This window comes from Teleopsis dalmanni, chromosome X (genome assembly GCF_002237135.1).
Source record: "Teleopsis dalmanni isolate 2A chromosome X, ASM223713v2, whole genome shotgun sequence".
NCBI lineage: Eukaryota > Metazoa > Arthropoda > Insecta > Diptera > Diopsidae > Teleopsis > Teleopsis dalmanni.
Window position 1 is genome coordinate 22,516,547 of NC_051848.1, and position 11,560 is coordinate 22,528,106.

Genomic DNA, 11,560 nt, shown 5'->3' on the forward strand with positions numbered 1-11,560 from the left:
TTTATAATTAATTTATATTAATATATATTTTATATTATATTTAATTTATATTTATGATTATATATTATATTTATATTTTATATTATATTATAATTTAATATATTTAGATTTAATATTATATTTATATTTATATTTATATTTTAATATTTATATTTATATTTATATTATATTTATATTCATATTTATAATGTATCTATATTTATATTCATATTCATATTCATATTTATATATATATTTATATTTATACTTATATTTATATTTATATTCATATATTCATATATTCATATATTCATATCTATATTTATATTTATATTTGTATTTATATTAATATTTATATTTATATTTATATTTATATTTATATTTATATTTATATTTATATTTATATTATACTGATATTTATATTGAAATTATATATATATAATTTATATTTGCATTAAATTTTTAATGTATTAATATTAATTTTATATTAATAATATATTTATAATATATATTATTATGCTTACATTAAATTTTTATTCTATTTATATTATATTAACATTATATTTATGTTATACTTATATTAAATTTATATTGGTGATGTTATATTTATATTAAATAGAAATTATGTTTAAGTTATATATATATTATATTCGCATTATATTTAAATTATATTTATATTATTTTTTCGTTCTATTTATATTATATTTATATTGTACTTTCCTAATGTCCATTTTGTGTTTATATTATATATATATGTTATATTTATATTATATTGATGTTATATTTCAAGTAATGTGTATATTGTACTTACATTATATTTTTAATATATTTGTATTATTATATTTCAAGTTATATATTTATATTTTATATTTATATTACATTTTTAATATATTTATATTATTTTTATATTATTTTTATATTGTATTTATATTATATTTATATTATTTTTGTGTTATACATATATTGAATTTATTTTATATTTATGTTGCATTTACATATCAAGTAATTTATATTTTATATATACATTGTATTATTAATATATTTATATTATATTTAGTTATACTTACTTTTATTTATATTTATTTACATTAACATTTGTATTTACTCACATATATTTTTATTATTTATATATATTATATTTATGTTATATTAATATTGAATCTTATTTTTCTTACATTTTATTTTTATTCTCGTATATATATTATATACATACATGCATATTATATTTATATTATATTTTACTGTACTTACATCTTATTTTCATTATGTTTATATATTTTATTTATATTATATTTATATTAATATTTATTATATTTTATTATATTTTATATATACGTTTTATATATTTTAATGTATTTTTATTTATTTATATTTATTTTATTATATTTTATATTTTATTTATATTTATTTATTTTATATTATATTTATATTTATATTTATATTTATATTTATATTTATATTTATATTTATATTTATATTTATATTTATATTTATATTTATATTTATATTTATATTTATATATTTAGATGTCTGGGTATTATTACCTTATTCGTTATCTTCATTTAGTGATAATTTCAACAGAATGTTGATTTGGTGAAGTAATCCATTCAAATTGATCTCATATGATTCCATTTAATTAGAAGACTACATCAATAAAAGGTGTTTAGTTTTAAATATGGTACCGAAGGTGCAGGATGGTATGATATGCACAGCTTATATGTTAAAAATTTCCTATTAGTTTAGTTATTTTTATTAGTTTTTTCATGAAATTCATGAACCGTGCATATTCTATTCCATAAAAACAAATGGATATTTTATAAGTGCCAATGTGCATACAACGTCTTGAACATGCACTGAAAGAATTATGATGAGAACTTTTGCCATTTTTAGGCACCTTCTGCAGGCTTTGCACTAAGCAACGATCATCGGAGCGCATAAGTAGTATTTCATAGTATTGTTGGCATATATATTAGTGCAGTTGAAGTAGCGCATATAATATTTCATAATAATATTTATGACCACCATTATTCGTATTAACATTTGAGAATCTTTTGTATAGTTCAGTATTAACTACCGTTTGAACCAACAACAAACAAACAGCGGCAAATAGTGGCCAACCGTCGACCAGCTAAATAGCCACAAATAACAAGCGATGGGCAATAAGCAACTACAATTGTTGCACTTAGACGACCCAATGCCCTGCTTGCCACCTAACAGCATTTGACTAGATATTAGTATATTGCAAGGCATGATTATGAGTTGGCGGGCAGAGAAGTGAAAAGCGCAACTCTAGGAAACGCTGCTCATTTGATAGTACATCATCCATACTTGCTTACGTGCGATGGACTATCGCTCCGCTTCGGGCTGTGTATGTGGCAGGCCACTAAAGGGAATTCACATACATAAAATTCATTTAATTCAATAACACCAATTCAAGTGAACGCCATGAAACAATAAATAATGTTATTAATAAATAATAAAGGCAATAAAATGTGCAGTGCTACCTGTTTTAGATGGCAATGCTACCAATTCTACTTATAGTATTCATTGCACAGTCGATAGTTACTACGAATCCGCACATATCGATTATTATTTGTTTGTATGCATGGTAGCGGTTGACTTAAGTTTAACTCCCAAGAGCCACAATCGTTAAAGATGCCAAGGTGCCGGATTTGTGACTTTCAGGATCAACTGCAGTTTTAGGCGCAAAACACTCCGTTTACTTTCCTACTGAACTATTTATGACCGCTGCACTAGCACGGAAATATTTTCCAATTTTTCAGTGGCAACTAAATGCTGCAGTTGCAGGTAACTATTAATATTAGTATGAAGTGGAATATTGTTACCTGAAACGATTTCAATATAAAGACACGCGATTATGGCAACAATACTTCGTTTGCCGGTTGTCATGTTGGTAGATTCTTTGCGGAAGTGTAAGCAAGATTCTGGCCTGGAAGTCAGTCGTTCCCATGTAATGCACCGAAATGCGAAGCCTGCAATGTATACGTGAATGGATATATATTGGTGTACGTCTTTGGATAACTTCACGTTTCGGTTAGTTAATCATAGTAAGTGTTGCAGGTCGTTTAAGTGCGCTATGTATGATTTATAAATAATTTGTATTGGTTTTCGTGAAGAGCGCAATTTCTTACTTCGTCATTCATAAAATTTGTTGAGTTCGTGCTAATAATTTCTTAGTAGATTTTCACAATTTCTGTTGTTAATAATTTTTTAATAACAACCAAGCACGTTTCACAATAAATTAAGACATTTGCAACTGTTCGGAAATCAATTAAGCCAATTAAAGTGCCAAGCACCAATGACACTTGCTGTTGAGCTAATTTAAGCAAATTGCGAGCGTAATTAGTTGCTTTGTCATCGCTTCAGAGTTTGGTGCAATTTCGTTAACATTTTTGCATTCAAATGACACCTCTGCACCAATCACGTTCCATTCGTATTCAATGTCGTGATGAGGAACTCTATATATTTTGTTTTGATTTTTTTGGATCTTTTTGATTTCGTTTGATTTTTATTATAACGCGCACAGATTATAATTTTCTCAATCAAAAATTCATTTATTCCACCCACTCATCTGCACCAGCATCGATAATCTACAAGATTTTCCATACCTCGCAGCGGCAAATTTATGCAGTTCACGTATTGCACCGCTAGTGACACTTCAACGTCAATGATATTTCGTCGGTCTCGTCGGCCTCGTCGATTTTCAGTGTGTCGACTCGAAGACTTGAAGAAGTTCAAGTAACAAATTCTAACGTACATTGCATAAAAAAATGTATTATGCAAAAATATAAGAAAAATAATTATAGTGTGCGGATTGTGGACGTTGAGGAAAAGGTGTAGGCTTTAATGCTCTCAATGATTTGTGGCCCAAGTGTCATTGATTGGTCAGTAACAAAATAAACCGAATGAGAAAATCAAAATCAATTCGGAGCATACAAATTTTAACTAAATAGAAGCAAACTGAAGTTGAGGATCTTAGGAGATAATACATATAATAAAATTCGTTTTATAAACAATATAGCGTATGAGCAAATAATAAAAATTATTATAAACAACTTACAAACTTTGATCATAATTTTCTTAAACAAATGGTTAACCATTATTAATTTAAAAACTGAATTAACCATAATCTTAACTGAAAGAATGATTGGAAACTTTTATTGATTAGTGAGAATTCGGTTATACCAACTACCATATATACTCGTACTCGTATAAGAAATCATAAGAAGTAAAAAAATTCAGTTGGTAGTAGAGATTTTTAGTAGAGTCACTGCATCCTTTGAGGATGATTGTGACATACCTACTTTAGTTCCATAGACGAGTAGCAGTTAAGAAACCCATTATGTCCTTTGGAGAGACTTAACATATATATTAAAAAGTGATCAAGTGATTTTTTTTGATTCTTAATTCTGATATTTATGACATTTTTATAACTAAATAATTTCATATAAACCTTGGGTTATTTTACAAATCTGATTGGCAAGTAACAATTTTCCGAACTTTTCCGCACATATATGTTCGTATTTCACCAATGATATATTTAAAAGTGATTATGAGATTATTGATTGTGTTTAGTTTATAAGAGTACATGAAAGAATTGGCCAAAGAATTTGACAACTGTCACTATACTCATTTAGTACTGGCCACAAAGCCATTGACACGAGCTATAGGTTTTATGCAGTTGGTCACTGTTGACCATCTTCTCCTAAACATCCGGTGTACTCATAATATTATTAGATACTGACAGGAAGCAAGTGGTATACCCACACTTTCTTTTCCCAGAAGAATTTGTACCATGTCTTGCTAATGCATCTGCTATACAGTTGCCTTGGATGTCCCTGTGTCCAGGGACTCAAATAATCCGTATCCGAAAATATTTAGCCATCACCATGAGTGATGTAAAATAATTCAGTACCAACCTCGAGTTAATAGTCGATAAATTTAAAGATTTTATAGCTGCCTGGCTATCAGTAAATATGTTTATAAAATTACGGAGGAAACATTGTGTTTCAGTCAATCTGAAACTTCCAATATAGCAGATACTGTGATGTCTGTGATACACTGTGCGATGTCTCAAATGGAATATTTCATGTAAACAATCAAAAAAATTTGATAATAAAGTTGTGTTCTACTGTAGTCCAATAAATATTTCTATAATTAGGAAACTAAAATAAAATTAAAATTTGCAGAAAAAATTCAAAAAATTTTCAACCAAATCAAAATTTATTAAAACTAAAATTTAGAGTCCGAAAGTTACCCAAAAACGTTTGTAAAAAATAAAATCCATAACACTAAAGAATGTCTAATCCATAATCGGCGGACATGTATTCAGCTGTCATATTCCATAATACAAATAAAATCCATAATACTAAAGAATGTCTAATCCGTAATCGGCGGACATATATTCAAATGTCATATTCCATAATATTTTGCCTCACTAACTTTCTTCCTTTGCGTATTTCTTCAGTACAGAGTGTGGCTAAATTTTTAGAAAAAAGAAGAAAACTGTTAGTAAAAATAAAGTTTATTAATTCACTGTATTTACACACCATTTGAAGACATTCCTTTTTCATTATAAAATCATCAAAACAATAAAAAAATGCTCCAGCAGGTGCGCTAGGTAGGTCCATTATACACTCATATCTTGCAAACTTCAAAACAGTTTTGCAAAGCGTTTTCCGGTCTAAAAAATATTCTTTAGAGTTGATACCAAAAAAATTTTTGGAAAAGGACAATATCAAAAAACATCTAATAGAAATTATTTTATGGTTCATCGGTCTGCGAATGCTTGTGTTTCACAGAAGTTAGGATATTCTAACATGGAGAAGATTACTTTGGATGAATGAAGTTATTACTAAGAGACATAATTAGTCAATTAATTGTATTTCTGATATTAAGTCAAATTTACTTCAAAAACGGTCAATAATTGTTTGTTGAATGTAATCATTGATTAATTACAGATAGTATTAAAGTACAGATAATAAAACTTATAAATATGTATCAGAAGAAAATTTGGCGAAGTGATCAAAACTACAACTAAGTGTTCTTATAGAAAGGCCGGGTTTACGTCCCGAAGCCATTCGTCGCCAGCCGAGTACCAAGTACCGTTCGACACCTCCCAAAAGAACTTCACAAGTAGATCTCTGCGGGTTACAACAAAAACTCAGAATTTTTATTGCCAGGTGGATGTTTTAGAGTTAAAATGCAAAGTAAAATTAAATCTGAATACTTTGAAAGAAAGAATCAGAAAGATGGATATTCAGTGGTATACGAAGCAGTTATTTTATTATAATCAGATAAAAATTTGAATATAATTTGTTCACGAGTTAACCATTAAAGCATAATCTTATGCAACCAACATTCAAACAAACTTCAATAAATTTTTAATAATTTGATATCCATGAACTTATGGTTAAATTATCATATTATCATTATCATATTATCCAGATTCGTCAGTAGGTTATAATAAAACTTTTTAAAAAGTGAAGTAATATATGGCGAAGATTTCTGATATATAAAATATAATAGACTGATTGGCATACCATTATTATGGCCTTGTATTTACATACCTTACTGATAAGTACCCATGACCCATATCCATACCCAATTATACTCACTTTACGTTGGCCATATTGGGCTAAAACCATTGCAGTTTAAGTAATACATCTGTGTCGGTTCTATTTCTAGTTCATCAGAGTGTCGTCACAAAGATTGATGGATCTTTACCAATTCATATCTCATCACTTTTCACATTAAAATAGCATAGATAGTGTCCGTTAACTCCATGTAAGTTGTAATATTCTTAACAAACCACTTTAATATAAAATAACAGAAGAAAATCGTCATTGTTTTAATAAAAGAAATGAAAATAACTTAGATTAGATTTAGTTTTCAACTGAAGTTATGGAAAAAAGATAATCAAGATAAATACATTATAGATAAGTGCAATTATTGACTTTTATTCACCTACCATTTATATGGTATCTATTTTTCCATTGAAAAAAAGCGGATCTGATTTGCACTCTGAACAGATGTTTGTGTTCATAATTATTCACTTTTTACTATGCCCTATTAGTTCCGAATAAGATACGAATAGGTAGTCATCGCATGCAAGTGATCGATGTAGGGATTTCAAGTTACATCATTCCATTTTGTCACTTCTCTCTGTAGAACCTTTTCAATCTTAGTCCAGACATAAGAGTTTTATATGTCAGAATGGAGTGCGAATATAACGTATAATAAAAAAGTATTATTACATTATTCTTAAGAATACATAATTATACTCACTTTGATTTATTACATCTCATTTCTTCATATTTTTTTTGGAAATCGGACGCTTTAGTTTTTATTTCCAAAAAACAGATTTTTCAGAAATCCACAAACAGATGACTTCTTAACAGGTTCTGATGCAGAAGGTGTGGGTTCGTTGGCTGGTGCACCGCTATTGTTTTCTTGAGCTAAGGCCTAAATTGAGACAAAATAGACAAAGTTTTCATTTTAGAGATATTATATACATATATATAATAACATATGAGAATATATTAGCAAGTAAAGTTGGTTAAAATAATATTGAATAAAAGATTGTTATTGACATACTGATTTGTAAAATGTGAAGATGTCTCAAGTTCATTATTTCACATATGGAAATGACTAAAATCTGACCTTTATGAATATCGTTAAAATTTCTACTAATCAACTTATAAAAATTTTATAATCCATTAAATTAGTGATTGTTTTATAGATGTGGAACTTTGAATTGAAGTTTTCATTTATATTGCATAAGCATGAAAATCTGGTTAGATGAGGATTCGAACTGGGTTGATTTCCTTCGCTTTGTATGAGAAGTCGCGGTTCATGCATAATATCTTTAGAACTTCTACCTTTGAGGTGATTTTTTGCGTCTGTCACACTGATAATATCTCATCCGAAGCCATTATTTATGCTTAAGTCGAATTCGGTGCATAAAGCTGCCACTTAAACATAACCTTATTTTTGATTTGTCAAATATCAAATCCAGCGACCCACATATCGTTATAGTATTTTCCAAGTATAGCATGTGTAAGACACTTTCAAGATGTCAATTATGCAATTCATAGTTAATAGCTCTGGAGAAAATATAAGCACATTGCACACGATTTGAAATCGGAATATAGTGTACAGGCTCGTAATTTAAGGTATAACACATTCATTGTATTAATAATAAACTAAAGCATTTCATTACCTCTGCTCTCTCCTGCTCTTCCTGCAAACGCTCCTGTTCCCGCATTTTCATATAAATAATATGTTTTCTGACCATCGACAACCGGCGCGCCATTATGGTTTATTTTTCTTAGACAGAACTGACATTAAATTTTGAAAGAAAAGTAAATATTTAATAGCCAAAGAGAATTTGAGTTATGATGTTGAAAAAATATATATATGATTTTTACATTAAATTTCTTTTACTATTTAAACAAACTCAATTATTTGAAAATATTTAGCCTACTGATTTGTTTTTCAATTGAATACTGGAATATTTTATATATTATTTACATTAATCATCATCACTACGACTTGACATTCGTTTTCATCCCATCTCCAGAAATCTGTTCGGTTCAGTCATTGACCGATACTTTAATTATGAGTTCAAATTAAAAATATTAATTCCAGTTGAGAATTGAAGTACCTCTGAAATAATGAGATGCCATAACAGTCCATTTTAATCCAGTAGTGTTGATTCTCGGGAATAACTCAGCGTTACCTCTTTCTACTTACCCATAGCCATATCAAAATTAAGAAAAAGTTATATACTAAGAATTACTATTTTTTACTTTAAAGATCTAAAAGCTTTCGACATTTACCAAAAAAGTGAAATGAAAAGATGACAAAGATGCACCTTTACGGTGGTATTGTCAAAAGAATCAATTAGTCCGTCATAATCATAATTAAATAAATAAATGAAAACAAATAATAAAATTTGTGATCAAAATACCGTATAAAAGAATGAATGAAGTACACTTTTATGTTTAAATAAGCGATTATTTTGTTTCACACTAATATTTAAATCTGGGGTTTAAGGAAACTATGCAATTTCGGGATTATTTCCGATTTAGAGAGGCGACCGCTTACTAAGCCAAGCTTACTCTCTACCATTCGAATAATTTGCTCTCATATTGAGAAGAACTCATCTTTGAAAATCAAGATAAAAGTTTTAAAACGAAGTGTTCACTGGGTAGATTATCAGCTTCCGAAAAAATATGTAAAGACTATATTCTATAAAGACTTTCACTTTATTTAGCTTTGCCTGCATATAGAAAAAGTTCCAGTCCAATGTAGTTATGAAACCAGATGTCCATCAAAGGAACATTTTTATATTGACTTTAATTTTTATTATTAGCCGTAAATTTTGTTGTTTCTAAAAAGAACGGAACATGATCCTCCATAGATCGTACGCGAGACCAGAGGCGAGGCGTCGAATGGTTCAGAGTGTTCACTGAACACCTTAACAAAGCTTCCTTTTTAGATTTTTTTTTTATTAGGTAAATAATCTCGCTATATTGCTACTTAACATTTTTTATAATAGCTTTTCCAAACAGATTAACATAAACACAAAACGTAGAATACAAACAAAATCACACATGTGTTAGTTACACCCAACATTACTTACAATTAATAAAAGAGAAAACACATTCCTCTTAAAATATACTAAGGTTCAAAATTAAAACTGCACCGCGTTGCTTACAAAGCATGCAAATGAAATAACATTCACATTGGGACTATGTTCAATATTGAATACACAACAGAAAACATACAAACAAATATATATACGTAAAATAATCTTAACTCTTAAATTAATGCGTGCAAGCAGTTCAATAAAAAAAGTGCACTTCCAATGTTATGCAAAGTAAATACAAAAGAGAAAAGAAATAACTGAGCGAAAATCGCTTTACATTTGACGAGAGGATCATTCCACTAAACTGAACCAAAAGTTTATACAAAGCGTGCAAATACAATCAAAGTCACGGTTGCTGTTTTATATGGGGAAATGGTTCAGTATAAAAACTGAACCGGGCATTGTAAATACAAAGTAAAAGAGTAAATGAATGCATGAGAGTTTCTTACTCTTATATAGAGGTTGGAAATAAATCAATAACAAAGTCATTATTGCAATTTAATACTAGCAAATGGTAAAAGTAAAGAAAAAAATTAAAGAAATTTGAAGTGAAAAATAATATTTAGAAATGAATTAATGTGTGATTAAAGATTTGATTCAAATATCTTTTTTTTAACGATCTTCTGAAAAAAAGATTTTAATTCATAAAATGAATAAACCAACTCCAGATATGAAGAATTTGATACCTGTTGTAAAAATGTCGAAATCTATGGTAAGTCGTCGTTTTCCTACAGCTATAGCTTTATGGTAAATAAAAACCAGTGGATCACAGGCTGCTTGCAACAATAAATTGTTTTATTGGTCTTGTACGCTATTTGCTTGTGGAAAGGACAAAACTTAGAAGTAGGGGGAATACGTTATAGTTGGAATTCTGTTTTGATTAAATTGTGAACACCTTGCCAAAAAGCTGACGCCTCGCTACTGCGCGAGACGTATATTCATTGGATATAAAGCTTATTAGTAAAATAACTGAAATTCTCGTTAATTCAATCATTTAATATTATCATTTTGATCAGTTCTTATTTATTTAGAATTATCTTATTAAAGAAAGTAATGATATATCAATAACTTATTTACGTTTTAGCAGCTTCGTATCTAATTTGCTTGGAATTTGGAAGATATTTGGTTTATTACATTCTCTACATTGAATTTATTAAAGCCACTGAGGAGGAATGGAGTTTTTTTTTCTTGCAGATTCTAAACAAAAAGAGAAAGTTTAATCAATAACTTAATTATGATATGAACTCAGAAAGTGTGATGTCAATATCGATGTGAAGCCTTCCACAATCTTTCCACTGGGTTGTGAAGAAGGTGTGTTTAGATGTAACGACTGATAATATATCATTAAATATATGGCGGGCTATTATTATTATTTTTTGAAAACTAAACCTATTTAGAAGTGACTGTAATGCTATACGCACATATAGGTATATATGTACTTTTTTTTTGAATGATTATTGAAACAGGCATGACTTACAGTAAAGGCAGTCAATTCATTTCAATCTCTTTTTCTAACTATCAGATACTAATAATGACTTTAAGTATAAAATTGCAATTGTTTCAAATAAGAAATCGCACAAGAACCCATTTTCTTAATCTTGAATATTCATAAATATTATAAAATCGCGGATTACCTGGTGAGTGAGTGGTGGTTTTGTATTATAATAACGAACAACTTGAAATAATAGAATTTATTAGGAAGTAATAACTGTAATAATAAGAGTTAATAATACTCAGTATTTTATTCAATTGATGACATTATAATAAGAGCTTGTGATTTGTTTTGTTGTCATAGGTTTTACGAGCACATTACCTTTTTTTTGTCTCATTGTAATATAGACCTACAGGATCCAGCTCCTTAATGTACTTTAATTTAAAAAAATGGCATCTAATTTTTGCATTGGGTTT

The 11,560-nt window shown here is 28.2% G+C and overlaps 1 long non-coding RNA gene across 1 annotated transcript; it reads right to left on the minus strand.

The window, feature by feature from the left end:
• Positions 1-5,212: 5,212 nt before the first annotated feature.
• LOC119662536 lies at positions 5,213-10,827 on the minus strand. The gene is made up of 7 exons (XR_005250802.1): positions 10,730-10,827; positions 8,222-8,339; positions 7,288-7,464; positions 6,971-7,182; positions 6,618-6,813; positions 5,550-5,683; positions 5,213-5,479 (listed from the first exon to the last, which is right to left on the minus strand). It is a non-coding gene; the product is annotated as an uncharacterized LOC119662536 (long non-coding RNA).
• Positions 10,828-11,560: the final 733 nt, after the last annotated feature.